Source organism: Mus musculus, chromosome 2 (genome assembly GCF_000001635.26).
Source record: "Mus musculus strain C57BL/6J chromosome 2, GRCm38.p6 C57BL/6J".
In the NCBI taxonomy this organism is placed as follows: Eukaryota; Metazoa; Chordata; class Mammalia; order Rodentia; family Muridae; genus Mus; species Mus musculus.
In genome coordinates, this window is record NC_000068.7 from 19,661,712 (window position 1) to 19,678,875 (window position 17,164).

At 41.8% G+C, this 17,164-nt stretch overlaps 1 pseudogene; it reads left to right on the top strand.

The window, feature by feature from the left end:
- On the top strand, window positions 15,540-16,874 carry Gm13347 (predicted gene 13347; annotated as a pseudogene).

The following is a 17,164-nucleotide window of genomic DNA, read 5'->3' on the forward strand; positions in this document are numbered from 1 at the left end:
CCTGAATAGGTTACTTGTGTTTTCAAATCAGAATTCCTGGCCATAGGTTTCCACTGGAAAGTGTGAGGATTTTAACACAGCTTCTAAGATGACATGCTAGTGAGATAGAGTACAAGGCACAAGGGCAGTTGTCAGCTTCAGCCAATGCAATGCTAGTTCAATGCATATATTTCTACATCTTTGGGGTCAGAGTGATGTTTTTCATGTGAGGTGTGGGTAGGAACCTTTCTTATGTGCACACAGTGGGTTTTTTTTTGTGTGTGTGTGTGTGTGATGAAATATGAGATGGTTTTTAGTTGTCTGGTCTGAATAGTTTCTTATGTACCCATTTGTCCTGTGTGGCTTTGTGCTTATTTTATTGTCTTTGAAGAAGGAAATACAGTATTCACTTCTTTCTATTTCGTATTCTCTGCTACTGCTGTGCCAATTTTATGTGTCAGTAGTGGCAAGCTTGGATCACTAAGCACAGGAAATGGACATCTGAAAAGATAGGTGATAATAAGGTTTATTCTTCTTTGCATTTATTTTAGCAAGCAGATTATTAAGCATTTATTCCTTCAGCTACTTTTTGCAGAGCAGCCAAGACCCAGAACCTTGTAAAGGAGACAGCGGATGCTGTGAATTACATCAAGTTTCTTTTGAATTTATTTCTCTCTAAATCCTGGTAAGGATAAGATCTAAATACACCCAGCAATTGTTTTCAGGTAAATTAGTGAGAAAAATCATACTATTAACTTGAATATTTTATTGAAGTGGCTTATAGATTAAAAGCTACGCTAAAGATTAGGTGTGATGATAAATCTGTAAATTCTGCTTGGGAAGCTGAAGCAGCAGAAGGCCAGTCTCTGCTAAATAGGAAGTCTTAGGTCAGTCTGGGATCTATAGGCAGACCCTACCACAGAAGAACCAAAGAAACCAAAAGCCCTATGATAAAATTATTATTTTTTAAAGATTTACTTACTTATTATATATGAGTACACTGTAGCTGTCTTCAGACACACCAGAGAGGGCATCAGATCTCTTTACAGATGGTTGTGAGTCACCATGTAGTTGCTGAGATTTGAACTCAGAACCTCTGGAAGAGCAGTCAGTGCTTTTAACTGCTTAACCATTTCTGCAGCCCGATAAAATAATTATTAATGTGCATTTGACTACTGCCTGAAATCTGAGACAGCAGGGAATTCAGCATTTTCAGAGAAGCATAGTATCTGAATCTTTTGTTCATTTTCTGCTCAGATGTTTTCTCAGAGATAAAATTTACCTGTTTTAGTGTATTTAATGAGATTGGTTGTTAAATCACTGCAGATAACGTGCCTGGGGAGCTTTCATTACACACACACACACACACACACACACACACACAGCTTTCCTCTGAAACCACTTTTATAAGCTGAATGCCTGAGGATCCCATGATCATCACGATTGGTTTGCCCTGGGGTATGTAACCAGCCCTATGATGAGAGGTTTTCTTTGTAGTTTTGTCCACGAATAAAAACAAAAATAGGATCTTGAGGTATTATGAAATGTATATTTTTCTCTTAATTCACCACAATACTAAGGGAGAGCTGGCAAGGCATCTGAGAAGGAAAGTGTTTGTTCTTATGCACAGTTTTCTATGTAGGTGCTATAGTTGGGAACCTCCCCCAGAAAGTGTGTTGGGAACACAGTCCCCAGCCATAAGTGTCATTTTGAGAGGTGAGATCTTTGAGAGCTAACTGGGTTAGTGAATTACTGGGATATTGAGGATCTGACTTTGCTATTAAAGTGGCTGTCTGCCATCTTGCTCTGCTTTGCAGCTAATGCCATCAGCCATGTTTTGATATAGCAAGAAGGGCCTCTTTGGAAACAGTCACTATGCTGCACTTGCACTCTCCAGATTTCAGAACCGTGAGATAAGACCTGGCTGTTGTGCTCAGTTTTAGCAACAGAATGCTGCTGCAGACAAACATATCTGATACGTTCAGAAGTGCGTGTGTAGCATGGACTGATTTAACAGTCATCACATGGAGGTGTGTCTAGACTGTGTCAAAGCCAGAATATATGTATCTCATGTATTTATTCCCATGTTTTTAAGTGTAGTGGGTGTAGGCTATTTATGTCCACTGTTGACTCCCAGGTTTTAAAGAGGAGGTACTTAGCATCTGAATGAGGAAATAAGTTGGAAGGAATTAGGAGCTTTGAAAAATATTTAGTGGATGGATATGATATGGAAAAATGACTAAAAATTCTGGGTATAATCATTGATAAAATTATCTGGGCATTTTAAACTAAAATAGTCAGTGACAGAAAAAAATATATTTGGGATTATAACCAGGGTGTCTTGTATGCTAAGCACACAATCTACTACTGAGCTTCATTTCTAGGTCCAAAGTATTAGAATTCTGTAATGAACAGACTTAGCAATAATTGAATTTATCTTTGTGTCACCTTTCAAGCGTCTTAAGAAATTGAACCAATAGAACCATACAGAACTTTGGTCAGTCTGCGTTGAAGCAGAAGGTGCCCACTGGCCTAAGAGTCTCTGTCTGGCTTGCTTTGGATGAGGATACCCTGACCAAGTCCAGAATATAGCAGTTTCTAGCTCTCTCTTTCCTCTCTATAGCCTGGCCTGAAATGTTGGACGCATTTCAAGCATTCTTTCAGGATGGCGTATTCAGTAGCACTGACCGCATGCTTGTGCCAGTTGATCAATGGGACCAGGGTAAGTAGCATGAATCAGATCAAAACTGTCAGTGTATTTCCTCTGCTGTAAACTGGGTCAATGTCAATTGTTCTCCAAGGGAAAGATCAGAGATCAGAGAGAGAATTCACTGTTATCAGATCACTCTTCGTAAAATATAATCCAAGTTCTCACAATTGAAATTTCTAAATAAATGGTCGGTTTGTATAGAAAAGTGTAAGGCAAACAAATTAATTGCTTTAGATGGAATTCCTTAAGGATTTGTGTGCCTATAGAGAAGAACTTAACTTGGTTTAATCTTCCTGCATTGCACACCCCCTAGGAGGTGCGGGGTTCTGCTGGACTGGGTCTTTTGCTGTGAAACTCAGTGGGTGGCTGAGAAGTGTCTGTGCTACACGGGGTCTCAGCTTCCTGGAACCTCCCTCCACCAGCTTCCCTCTTATGTCCCTGACAAACATTCTGGTTTCTCACAATTGTCACTCTCTGTTCCTAACTCCCCATTGTGATGTCTTATATTGGTTAGAGACATTTGACTTCATTAGAATTAACGAATTAACTGGGTTTTACTTTTTCTTATCTGGGACAGGGGGCTGCCCTGTGAGTCACATGCTTAAGCTTTAGTTTTGCCCCCCACTCCCTTTACCTAATCTTTGATAGCTGTTGATGGTATTGTGGGTTTGGCCATTGAATAGGTCTCTGAATGCATGCATGCAGTGCCTAATTTAAATGTCAAATGCTGGCTGTACTAATCCTCAAAATTAGCCCATTTTGTCACAAAATGCCTAGTGCTTTGCTTCCTTCCTTGCAGAGATAAGCATTCATAAACATATCTGCCATCACCTCCTTTCTGTATATATACTTCTGTGTTTAGCTCACTACTCCCCTAAACTTTGAAGTAGTGCACATTTCAGCCTTCACAGAAGACTCCACGTCATACTGTGCACAAACACTTCGGGTACACAGACGCTCTCCCTGCAAATGTCTTTGATAATAGCTTTTGAGTGAGTGTGAATTATGTCTATTCTAGAAACTAGTCTTCCATGCTAGTCCTCCATGTCCCTAGCCCTCAAGTCCATGAGAGGCATATTGAGATGCTGAACAGCTGAGTAGGCACTCACATTCACATATTGACAATTAAAATATAAACAATGGTGATTTGAAGAGAGGATGACTTGATCACAAGGGGGTATATGCATTTAATATTTTAAAGCAATTGAAGTAGAAAATACACTCTTGCCTGTGAGCGTGTACACACATACACACACACACACACACACACACACACACACACACACACACACACACACAGAGCTCTTTATGGAGCTTTTTATTCTTTGGGTCAGAATTTTTTAACTGTAATTTTGAACTCAGGATGCCAGTAGGTTGGCAATGTATACAGAGACAGCTCCTGATTTGTACTTGAAGCACTGTTTTAAGTTTAAACTGATATTTGGAATTTTAATTCCCAATCTAAGGAGTTTGAGGGAGAGAATATGATGGTTGTATTTCTCAGCTTATTTAGGTACTATTTAAGGGCAGCTGCAGAGTGGTTAATTGTGAAGGGAGTTCCGGCCCATGTTTCATGTGACACACGTGCAGCCAATCTGTAAAATCAACTCCAAGGAGGCTTTCGGTTCTAATGACAAACAGGAAGCATTCACACTGTGGTTGCACTGTGTAGTGAAATGTGAGCAAGCCTGGTGATGTCAGAGGGTTGGAAGCAGGAGGAAATGCCACAGCTGAGGGGACAAACATCCAGAATTCCCTTCCCTGCCTTAGCCAGTCTGGTGCAAGAGCTCACTAGATCTAAAGGGAATAATCTTTTAATGACAGTTTTTTTTTTGTTTTAATGAGGCGCTCATTGTCTCAGTAAACTACAGTGTTCCTGAAGCAGAAGCCTCAGCGGCACTTCACCTGAACTAAGCCACCGAAGAGAGAGATTTCAGCTACAGGATGAACTTTCTAAAAAAGAAACTAATTCTCCGGTTTTGTTTGTTTGTTTGTTTGTTTTTGTTTTTAAATTTGTCCATTTTACCTGGCAGAAGCTGGAGTTCTCCAAAGGACAGCAGTTTGCTAAGAGCTGACTTCATTGATTTATAAGGCAGCTGGATTCTCTAAGAATAGATGGTTATGCTAGCCAGCCCAGGCTACTGTAACAAAACAATACAGATTTCTCTGTTTCCTAATGGAAGTAAAGGGAACGTGAGGATTGGTGTGGCATACCGCTCCCCAGACATGTCATGAGGGCCATGATGTCACCACTAGCATATCTCTGTCTAGCTGCTCAGGGAGAAAAAAGCTTCATGAGCCAGGATGGCACTGGTGACCTCTGTCCCCCTCCTCACTGGGAAGCCACCATATATAGTACAACATGCCTGGGAGTGTGGCAGGTCAGAACACTGTACAAAAAGGTGAATACGTTATGGTAGACAGTAGCAGTTTTTCCAAATCTGTACTTTAGAAATGACTTAGAGTTTACATTTCTTTATGGAGAAAGAGTACAGAAATATTTTGGAAGTAAATAAAACTGTGTCATTTATATGAGAGTAGAATTATGGTGGCTCTATTTAGGATATTATGAACCCCTCAACAATGTAATTGTCACATATCAAGTGTACTCACGCAAGGCGGTCCACATTTTTGAGCTAGTGTTCTATTTCCTTCTATTCTAAATTGTTCTTTGGTATATCAGAAAGGTCTTGAAAAAAAATCTGTGTCCAATGTAAGCCCCACATTTCTTTAGAAAGAACAATATAGAAATATTTTTCCCCTCTTTGGGCTCTTTACAGACTTTGTTTCGTTTTATTTCTGGTGTTATTTTTCTCTCTGATTCTATTTGCTAATTTTCTGTATGATTTTTCCTTTAGAATAATTGTATGTGGTCTGATTTGTTTATAATAAGTTTTTGTTTATTTGCTAATATTTGTGAACATACTAACTTTTTTTCCTTAGTAACTTTACTAACTTACCAAAATTGAATATGTAAAACAAGATTAAACCTTACTCTAGTCTACTTCTCCAGAAAGGAAAGCAGAGGGAGCAGCACTGCAGAGTGGGCAAGAGGCTTGATAAATGAGTCTTAGGATTTAACCATGAGGATAATCCTCCAAAATGAAACTTAGTAAGAATCATCATGAACTTGCACACGCAAAGGGGATAATAACACACCTCATCAGTGAAGTTCTAGGGAGGAGGAGGGGGCCTCCCCATGGAGCCTGGGTCACATAGTCTTAGCAGAAATCATCAAAAGTAGTCGATAAGAAGGAAGTGATAACTGTCCTGAATATAACTGCTCTTCAGCATGGTACTGTCACAGAGAAGGGTGGCACTCGACATGAACTCTAGGGAATAGAGACAAGTAACCACATTGTTTAGTATGCCTTTCTTTTAAAAAAATATTTTTGAGAATTTCAAATATCTATACAATTGAAGTGGAAACTTAAGGATTCTTTGAAAAGTCAGTTGTGTTGGATGGTGTTTTGCTGGGGCAAACACATGAAGGAATGTTTTCCAGAAGTGGACACAGGTGAAAGGCTAAGGCAGACTTATGAAGGAATGTTTTGCTGATGCAGACACGGGTGAAAGGATGTTCTGCTAAAGCAAGCACATTAAAGGGTACGTGATGAAGGATTCTTTGCTAATGACACACATGTATTGGTCTGCCTTACAATGCGTAACTGAGCTCCACTTGTTGGGACTCAATAGAGAGAAATGCACCAAAAAATTCTGGTGCTGTGCTGCAGTTTCTTGGACTCAGGCTGATTGGCAGAGTGATGTCAGACAGACACACGTCCTAAGGCAAGACCCATGGAGAACACATGGTGTTTGGAGGTAGTTTAAAAAGGACTTGATGGACAGTGACGGAGGCTGAGCTTGGCTTGCTTACATAGCTAAATGCCTGTTGGTCCGAGTCTTTGCTGATCATTGCTTCCCAGAGAAAGAGGCACAGCTGAGAACTTTTCCTGGCATTCCTGTTGGTCCTTTCTGCAGACTTGAGCCTGACTATTCTGGCTGTTCTTGCTAGGTCATGCCACAGCTGCTGCTAACCCAACTCTACCAAACTGGACTTCTGTTATTTCTGTGAATTGTGAGTGGATCTGAGCTGACACTGCTGACCTGTGAACTGAACTGCCAATTTCCAGACAACACAGATGGGAGGTCTTCCAAAGACCCTTTCTAAACAGGTCCCTTCCACAATATCCTTCCTTTCTCACTGACTCTGGTGGGTGGTGGGCTAAAAGGGAGGTTAAAGCATTTAAGAACCATCATTGTAAATGGGTTTTGAAAAAAATTAAAGTTACATACAATGAAATGTGTTCATATATACCCCGGCCCATTTCTTTCCTCCAACTCCATTTGCTTCCCAAGGTCCCTCTTCCAAATTCCAACTTCCTGTCTTTTTTATCTTATAACCTATTAATTCTAGCCAGTGCTGCCCATATGTGCATGGGTGTGGGGCCAACCACTGGAGCATTGCCAATAGCGCCTCAGTAAATGAGGGTACTTGGAGATCATCTGCCCCATCTCTATCAGGATTTTGTGTCCTGTTTTATCTATTTATTTTGTTTGGATGTTAAATATTTCATAACTTACAGTGTGTTGGGAAGTGCTTGGGTAGTGGAGTGTTATGTCATATGAGCATACTCTTTAAGAGGACATTGGAACCCTGTCCTCTTCCTACTTTACTTCTTAGCTGCCTGATGTGAGCTCTTCTGCTCCCCTAAACTCTTCCACAGTGTCTTAGTTTGAGTCTTATTGCTGTGAACAGACATCATGACCAAGACTATTCTTATAAAGGACAACCTTTAACTGAGGCTGGCTTAATAATTTCAGAGTTCAGTCCATTGTCATCATGGTGTAAAGCAAGGCAACATTTGAGCAGACTGGTGCTGGAGATGCCAAGAGTTCTACATCTTGATCCATGATCTGAAGGCAGCAGAAGGGGACAACTGTCATCTGCCCTGGGTGGAGCCTGAGCACAGGAGGAGACCTCAAAGCACACCCCCCACAGTGATTCACTTCATCCCAGGCCATACCTCTTAGTAGTGGCACTTTCCATGGGCCAAACATATTCAAACCACCACACACAGATAATGTTCCACCTCCCCTTAAGGCCCCAAACAGTGGAGTGAATCAGCCAGAGACAGAAACCTCAGAAACTGAGCCAAAACAAATCATCCTCCCTTTAAGTTGACTTCCGCAGCTTCTTTATTACAATGACTGAAGACTGACTCTGATGATAGGTCAGAAGGCATCAGGGCCAACCACACTGATGTGCTGAGTAACTTAGGAAACAGACAAAATACTTTTTGGATATAAGAAGCAAAGAGTCAGCAAATACTGACTTCTCGAAGATAAGCATTGTGTGCAGTGTGGTGTAAACACTTGGACTGTACATCAATAGTTATCTACTTAATAATTAAGAGGCTATAATCCCATTTTGCTCACAAGTTTGCTTACTAGCGGCTTCTTTGGAGCAGAGTCTGCTGGTGAGTGGGAGTTTGGATTGTGACTGAAGAACTTACTGCATGCATGTAAATTGGTTAACCTCTTTTACCTTGCTTCATCACTTGTGTGATGGAAATAGATCAATGTATCTATTTCAGAAGCTGTGGTGGTATTGAATTATAAATGACATCATGCATGTATGTATCTTTTGCACAGACTATAGAATTGGAATTCAGTGGATTTTATATCTACTTCTAAAATACTGTAGAATTATAACAATGAACTAACATATGCACTTTTAGGTAGTAAATAATAATTTTCTGTGTCAATCTAGACTGATTTGAGCTATGCAATAAATTGACAGACAGATTAATAGAAAAGGCAATTATACATTTATTCATGCAAGTCCCGCAACACATGAACTGTAAGAAGGAACAACTGATTAAAGCTCAGATCCTGTGCACTGTAGGGAAAGGAGAAAAGACTTAGGGCTCCTTGGGAGTGGTAGACACTCAGCCTAGGGAAGGGAGGAGGACATGCATGGTAAATCAAGACTGGCCGAGAACACTAAGAAACCACTTCACTGGGTGTGGTGCCAACCTCCAGGGTCCTTTCCTAAGATCCAGGTTAGTCCTCTGTGGTTGATGCAGTTCTTTAGGGATGGGACTTCTGAGGCTGAGCATCTTCCATCCTTAGACACATGAAGGGAGTTCAGGGATGCATGTGGAACATCCTCATTAGCATGTGCTTGCTCTCTGCTCAAAGCATGTTTTGAGCTGCTCTTGCCGTGTGAGGTCTTTACACCAAGCATACTGAAATCAGGCATCTAGCAGAAAATTTAGACGTTAAAAGGTGAGGCCCCAGCTTTGCCTCCATGTGTCTTTGAGCATGCTGATTGCCAGGCTTACATACTGACCTGAGGCAGGTTCTTTTTATTGGTCTGGGTCAAAAGAAGAGACAGTTGAGATTCCCCAGTAAAAGCTACAAGTTTTGAGATACTCCACCACTACATGCAGGCTCTGTATCCCACTCTGACAACCAGCACTGTGTCATGAGGCAGTTACAGCATCTTGGAAACAAAACTGCAAAGCAACCAAAAAGGAAAGGGCAAGTGGAAGGAAAAGAAAGGCAACAGAAAAGAACATAGTAAACGAGAACAAAACCCCAAAGAGGAGATAAGACAGAAATCAACCCACACGTGACATCTGCAGCAGGGTCTTGGACCCTGGGGAGTAGAATGCTATTTTTAAAAACCTATTCTTGAAGTTAAAAATAGCATCGCTGAAGTCAAATATTCAGTAGAAATTTGGATGATAAAATGGAAGAAATTGCTCAAAGTAGAACAAGGAGGCAGGGCATAGAAAATGTGATGAAAAAAGAAAGCAAAAAGATTAATCTAGTAAGTCTAATATCTAACTGTCAGTGCTCCTGAAATAGAACACGGCACTGCTGGGCTGCAAAGATTAGGGAAAAGATGTCCTAGAACTCTGTGACAGTTTCCAGATTGCAAAGTCCCTCAGCATCCACAAGGCCATCCTGGACAGCCGCTGTTCAAGTTGGATCTGTGAACTCAGACGGGAATAGGACCCATGAAGTGACTGATGCATTGTGGGAATTTGGCTAGTTTTTTTTTTTTTTTTTTTTTCCTGTATGTGAACACTTGTGCGCATGCCCGTGGAAGGTAGCAGGGAATGCTGAGGTGTCTCATTTGTCTCATTCGATCACTCCCCACCTTACTCTCTTCAGACAGGGTCTGTCACGGAGTTTTCAGCTTGCTGTTTGTTTTTAGTTTTGTCGGCTGGCTAGAAAGCCCATTTCATCTTTCTGTCTTTATACTTCCCGTTCGCTGGTATAAAAGTTCTAAGCACTTCAAGGCCAGCCTGGTCTACAGAGTGAGTTCCAGGACAGCTAGGGCTATACAGAGAAACCCTGTCTCGACCCCCTCGCCCCCAAATAAAATAAAATAAAATAAAATTCTAGGCACAAGTAGCCATACCTTGCTTTCCCATGGATGCCCCGGGTTGTATAAATGAGCGCTTTACTCATGGAGCCATTTCTCCAGGCCCTTTATTAGGAATTTCAAAAAGAATATTATCAAAGCCTACAGAGAGGAAAGATAGGTTATACTCACGGTCTTGGGACAAAGCATGACAAAGCATGACTCGCTATTGTTTGCATTTTGAACATTCCTGGCTGGATACTATTGAAAGATGATGGAAACCTTAAGAGATAGGACCTAGTTAGGAGTTTTTCTCGTCGTGTGTGTGTGTGTGTGTGTTACTCTTGGAATTATGATCCTGCTCATTTCCTTTTTCTATTTCATTCCCAATCGTAAGATCTGGCGTACCACAAACAAGTTCAAAAGCAACAAGGCCAATTGACTGTGAACTGAAAGCTCTAAGCCTGTCCCCTAAAATACAGCTCTCCTCTTTCTACGTTGATTATCTCAGGTGCTTTGCTATGGTAATAGTGAGCTGACTAATACAAGATGGAAAGGATGAAAAGATGGCAGACTACTGTCTTGCAAATTCCGAGGAAACAATGGTTCCAACTGTTAATTATGTGTTCAGTGATCTCACTTAGAATTCCCTACATCTCAAACCCTGGGACAAATGACTGGGGTGCCTATTTAACATAGCAGAGTGGATCTGGCTGCCAGGCTCTCTCATTAACCCTCAATCCCTACCTATTACAGGGCATGGCTGATATACCCTGCCCTTCTACCCACACCAACTCTCCAGCCCCGGGATTGGGCTGTTCTCCTCCCAGAGCCAGAGGGTCTTCCTTAGGTAGTCTAGCCCTTTTGGTTTTGGTTATCTGCTGCTCTCCCACCTGTTTTTTTTTTCTTCTTTTGTTTGTTGTTTGTTTGTTTTTTACTGTTTGCCATCTTGCGTCTTGACTGCTGCACCTGGTTCCCTCTCTCCTCTCTCCTGTACCCTCTTCCCTCCCCTCACGTGGCCAAGGGTCATGTCCACTCTGGCCTCTCCCAGATGACTCTGCCTCTGGCTATGCTCTCTCTTTTATCTACAATGAACTTTCTCCATCAAACCTAGGAGCAGTCAGGTTCTTTATATTTATTTATTTTTCATTCACTATTCTTAATCAGAAACAGCAGACTCTGTAGTTAAAGCGGGCACCGACAATAAAGTGACTTTAAATTGCTCAGATTATTTATAGCCTGTTCTGGTGAGAAAGGACTTGAATGTTTACAGCACATTCTCAGGGTCTCTACCCAAAGACCCTTTCGGGGATGCACTGGTACCTGGCACAGTGATCCTGTGTCCTTGGCAGCTGTGGTGAAGCTGTGGTGTAGTCTCTCGTTCACCCAGAGACATTCAGCAAATAACGACTTTCTCATGTACACTTCTGATGTTTTGCAGAGGTATGTGTCATTGGAACAACTTAGGTGACAAATTTCACCCTATCCTCAGCCGCAGAATAAATATGTTCTCAGTTCTGCCTTGGAGGAATGACACCCAACCTGTGGGACATTGATTTAAAGATATTCACTACAGCAGTCAAATTATTAACTGCGGCTAGTGTAGTAACTATTTGAAGGAAGAGACCTATATATAACCTTCCAGGTTGCATAAATCCATTCTCTGAGTTCATGCAATGATGAAATCCCCCAACGATATGTGGAGACTACAAGTGATTCATGCTTGTATACATACACGGAGAAAGCAAGAAGGTTAAATTCTTAATTTTCAGTTTTAGAAGCATGGTCAGCTAAGGTGGCTCAGGAGGCAAAGGTGCTTGCTATCAAGCCTGAAGACCTGAGTTCAATCCCTGGGACCTACATGGTCAAAGGAGAGAATCATTGTCTGCAAGTGGTCCTCTGAGTCCCACATGCACTCATGGAACCCACACACATCCATCCATCCACACATAGACACACATCAACAAATATATAAACATTTTTTAATGTCTAAAAGTAAAACCCAAATATTTTAATATTTCTATAAAATAACATTTACATGTTATTATCAAACTACATTTATATTTATAATAACACTAAACATAAACTCACATAACTATAACATAACAAAAGATATGCACATCAGTTAGATGTGTAACAAAATACCAGAGTAAAGGGTACAGGAGTGGGCTTACGCTTAGGGAATGAGAGGGCTGTAGTGGGAATTGCTGTTTTTCATTTTAAACTGTGACATAACAGCTATAGCATAAAAATAACATTACAGGTTCTCAAAAGCCCCACATCCCAAATTTTAGTTCGATGTTGTTCTTAATGCTATGGCACAGTAATAAAAGACTTTAATTTTTTGCAATTTTTTTGAGGTACCATTTGTTGATTCTTGATCTTACATCACAAGCCGTTGGTGTTCTGTTCAGGAATTTTTCCCCTGTGCCCATATGTTCAAGGTTCTTCCTCATTTTCTCTTCTATAAGTTTCAGTGTATCTGGTTTTATGTGAAGGTCCTTGGTTCACTTGGACTTGAGCTGTGAACAAGGAGATAGGAATGGATCAACTTGCCTTCCTTTACATGCTAACTGCCTGTTGAGCCAGCACCATTTGTTGAAAATGCTGTCTTTTTTCCACTGGATGGTTTTAGTTCCTTTGTCAAAGATCAAGTGACCATAGGTGTGTGGGTTCATTTCTGGGTCTTTAATTCTATTCCATTAATCTACCTGCCTGTCATACCAATGCCATGCAGTTTTTTTTTTTCACAGTTGCTCTGTAGTACAGCTTGAGGTCAGGGATGGTGATTCCACCAGAGGTTCTTTTAGTGTTGAGATCAAGAATCAACAAATGGGACCTCATAAAATTACAAAGCGTCTGTAAGGCAAAGGACACTGTCAATAAGACAAAAAGGCAACCAACAGATTGGGAAAAGATATTCACCAATCCTAAATCTGATAAGGGGCTAATATCCAATATATATAAAGAACTCAAGAAGTCAGACTCCAGAGAAACAAATAACTCTATTAAAAATGAGGTACAGAGCTAAACAAAGAATTCTCAACTGAGGAACACCGAATAGCTGAGAAGCACCTTAAAAAAAATCTTCAATATCCTTAGTCATCAGGGAAATGGAAATCAAAACAACCCTGAGATTCTACCTTGCACCAGTCAGAATGGCTAAGATCAAAAATTCAGGTGACAGCAGATGCTGGCAAGGATGTGGAGAAAGAGGAACACTCCTCCATTGTTGGTGGGATTGCAAGCTGGTACAACTACTCTGGAAATCAGTTTGGTGGTTCCTTAGAAAATTGGACATAGTACTACCTGAGGACCCAGCTATACCACTCCTGGGCATATACCCAGAAGATGCTCCAACATGTAATAAGGACAAATGCTCCACTATGTTCATAGCAGCCAGAAGCTGGAAAGAATCCAGATGTCCCTCAACAGAGGAATGTATACAGAAAATGTGGTACATTTATACAATGGAGTACTACTCAGTTATTAAAAACAATGAATTTATGAAATTCGTTGGCAAATAGATGGATCTGGAGGATATCATTCTGAGTGAGGTAACCCAATCACAAAAGAATACACATGATATGCACTCACTGATAAGTGGATATTATCCCAGAAGCCCAGAAGCCCAGGAGATTAGAATACCCAAGATACAATTCACAAGCCACATGAAACTCAAGATGAAGGAAGACCAAAGTGTGGATACTTTGATCCATCTTAGAAATGGGGAACAAAACACCCATGGAAGGAGTTACAGAGACATAGTGTGGAGTAGAGACTGAAGGAAAGACCATCCAGAGACTGACTCACCTGGGGATCTATCTCATATACAATCACCAAACCCAGACACTGTTGTAGATGTCAATAAGTGCTTGTTGACAGGAGCCTGATATAGTTCTCTCCTGAGAGACTCTGCCAGTGCCTGACTAATACAGAAGTGGATGCTCATAGTCATCAATTGGACTGAGCATAGGGTTCCCAATGAAGGAGCTAGAGAAAGGACCTAAAGAGCTAAAGGGGTTTGCAACCCCATAAGAAGAACAACAATATGAACTAGCCAGGACCCCCAGAGCTCCCAGGGACTAAACCACCAACCAAAGAGCACATATGTTGGTACTTATGGCTCCAGCTGCATATGCAACAGAGGATGGCCGAGTAGGACATCAATGGGAGGAGAGACTCTTTGTCCTATGAAGGCTCTATGCCCCAGTGTTGGGGAATGCCAAGGCCAGGAGGCAGGAGTGGGTGGGTTAGTGAGCAGGGGGAACAGGGAGGGAATAAGGGGGAGGGTTTTTTTTTGGAGGGGAAACCAGGAAAGGGGATAACATTAGAAATATAAATAAAATATCCAATAAAAGAAAAAAAGAAAAAAAAGACATTAATTCATGTACCAGTGTGAACTACTTTAAATGAGATAACTGAGACATTGTGTGTGGTAGGAGGCAAGTCTTGATCTGTCTACAGTTAAGTATGGTGAGATTCAAGCTTCTGATGTGCATATCATAAAGTAGGCTTGGATATGGAGGTACTTAAATCATAAATGGAGATAGAGAAAAAGGTCTAGAATAGCTTGCTCATTCCCTGCAAAATTGTTTTTGGTTTTTGTTTGTTTTCTAGTGATAGCAACTCATTAAGTACCTGAGAGCTGGTGATTGAGAAACTGACCCTGGAGAAGCTTTTCCCTGTAGAACGAGGCTATGTTACAGACAGGTCTTAACAGGAAGAGGGATGCAAATTAGGAATGATAAAGATGACCACAGACTAAAGAACTCAGTTTTAGAATAAGGGAGTGACCTTTCTTGGTGCAGCATACTTGGCTTAAGATATAGCTTTGAGCTTTTTTTGTAGAATTAAAAATACCAATAAATACAAGTATCTTCTTTTGTTGCTCAAGTATATTACTTTTCTCACAGCTCTGACAGAGTTCTTGAAAGAAGCAACTTAAAGAAGCGTTTATTTTGCCTGGAAGCTTTAGAGGAGTTGCATAGGGGTGGGGAGAGCTTACAGCTGAGGAGGAGACCAGGGCCATGGAAAGATAAGATGGGGATGTGGGGTTTACAGCTGGGGTGGGAACCAGAGCCATGCTTTATTTAACCTATAAGGCTAACCAGTCAGCCTTTCAAAAGAGTGCCTCCAGCTGGGGACCAAGAGTTCCCAGGGACCTGTGGCGGGCATTGCGCATCCATTGTGTGACTTTTGTGCTGAGACCTGAAGAGCCTTGGACTCAGTACTGGGTTGCCATGTTTTTTTCTACTAGGAATCAACCAGGATCTCCTGAACTTTGGTTTCTTCATCATTTAAATTGGTCTAAAACAGTAATTCTCAACCAGTGTGTCATGACCTCTTTGGTAAACATCCAGTTTCAAAAATATTTACATTACAATTCATAATAGTAGGGATGCCACCACCTCCTCCCACACAGCAACCTTCTCCTCTGACTCAGCCACATAGGTTGATTCCACCAAAGCAATGGTTATGGAGATGCCTAGTCACATGCTGGTTGGGAGGGAGTTTGTGTGATAGTACTATACCCTGCTGAACCAGGCCATGGACATGCTACACAGATTTTATTGAAATAACTCTTCCTATACCCATGGGGGCTTTGATTCCAATGGGAAGCCAGCAGGTGCCATCTACGGGCAGAAGGAAATCCATAGGAAAGTGATGTCACAAAACATCACCAAACTGCCACACCAAGATCCACCATATGGATGCTCAAGCAACTCTGAATGACCGGGTGGTGGTCCAAGTGATGGGGCTACTGTCCAACAACAACCAGGCTCTGCGGAGGTTCACACAAACCTTTGTCCTTGCTCCTGAGGGCTCTGTTGCCAACAAATTCTATGTTCACAACGACAACTTCAAATAACAAGATGAGCTCTTCAGTGGCTTTGTCACAGATCCTCAAGAGGAATCCGAGGAAGACGTAGAGGAACCCAAAGAAAGACAGAAGACACCAGAGGTGGTGCCTGATTCCTGAACTTTCTATGATCAGACTGTCAGTAATGACTTGGAGGAACATTTAGAGGACCCTGCTGTGGAACTGGAACCAGAGACGGAGCCAGAACTTGTGCCCGACCGACATTGAAGAGGACAAACCTGAGGCTGCATTGGAAGAAGCTGCTCCTGAGGATGCGCAGAACAGCGCTTCTTAGGCCCTGGCAGACATGGTCCCAGCACAGGAGGACGTGAGGGCATTTTATTTTTGGCATCTGTGACTAGTAAGAACTACCTCCCAGTGGGGCTGTTCCAGTGACAGGGACACCACCTCATGTGGTCAAAGTGCCAGTATTACAGCCCCGTCCAGAATCTAAACCTGACTCTCAGATCCCACCACAAAGGCCTCAGAGAGATCAGAGAGTTCGAGAACAATGGATCAATATCCCTCCTCAGAGAGGACCCTGATCAATTTGTGAGGCTGGTAAACCAGGAGATGTGGAACTTTGAAGGATGGTGAGGCACCCTGACAGCTCATGAGGTTGACATGTGGAACTGAAGGATTTTTTCCAAAAATATGGGAACGTGATGGAGCTGCACATCAACAGTGGAGGGAAGTTACCCAATTGCGGTTTTGTTGTTTGATGGCTCTGAACCTGTTCAGAAGGTCTTTAATAATAGGCCCATCATGTTCCGAAGCGCTGCGTGCATGAATGTGGAAGAGAAGAAGTCTTGAGCTCCTACAAAAGGCGACTGCAGGGATAACTGCCTTCGGGACCTAAAGCCCCCCATGGTGTGCCGAGTGGTGGGATGAGAGGCCCCTGTGGAGGCATGATGCAGAAACCAGACTTAGGCATGGGCAGGGGGATTATAACCCCAAGTCAGTGTGAATTGCTTGGCTCAGATCTACACACAGCACACAGCCCCGGCTCCTGCAAAATGGCTAATTCCTTCAACCAGCCTTTGGTGTCTCAGAGTAGTCCACTATAAACTGCTTTTGTACAATTTTCATTTCGTTTGTGTTCATGGTGTGTGCGTCCCAACCTCCTTTCCTCCCTTGACCTTGTAGTCGTTCATTCCCAGTTTTCTGGAATGATACTTTAGGAGGAATAGATATGTAAAGAAGAGGAGGAAAGACTGACATTCCTGCTCATGGT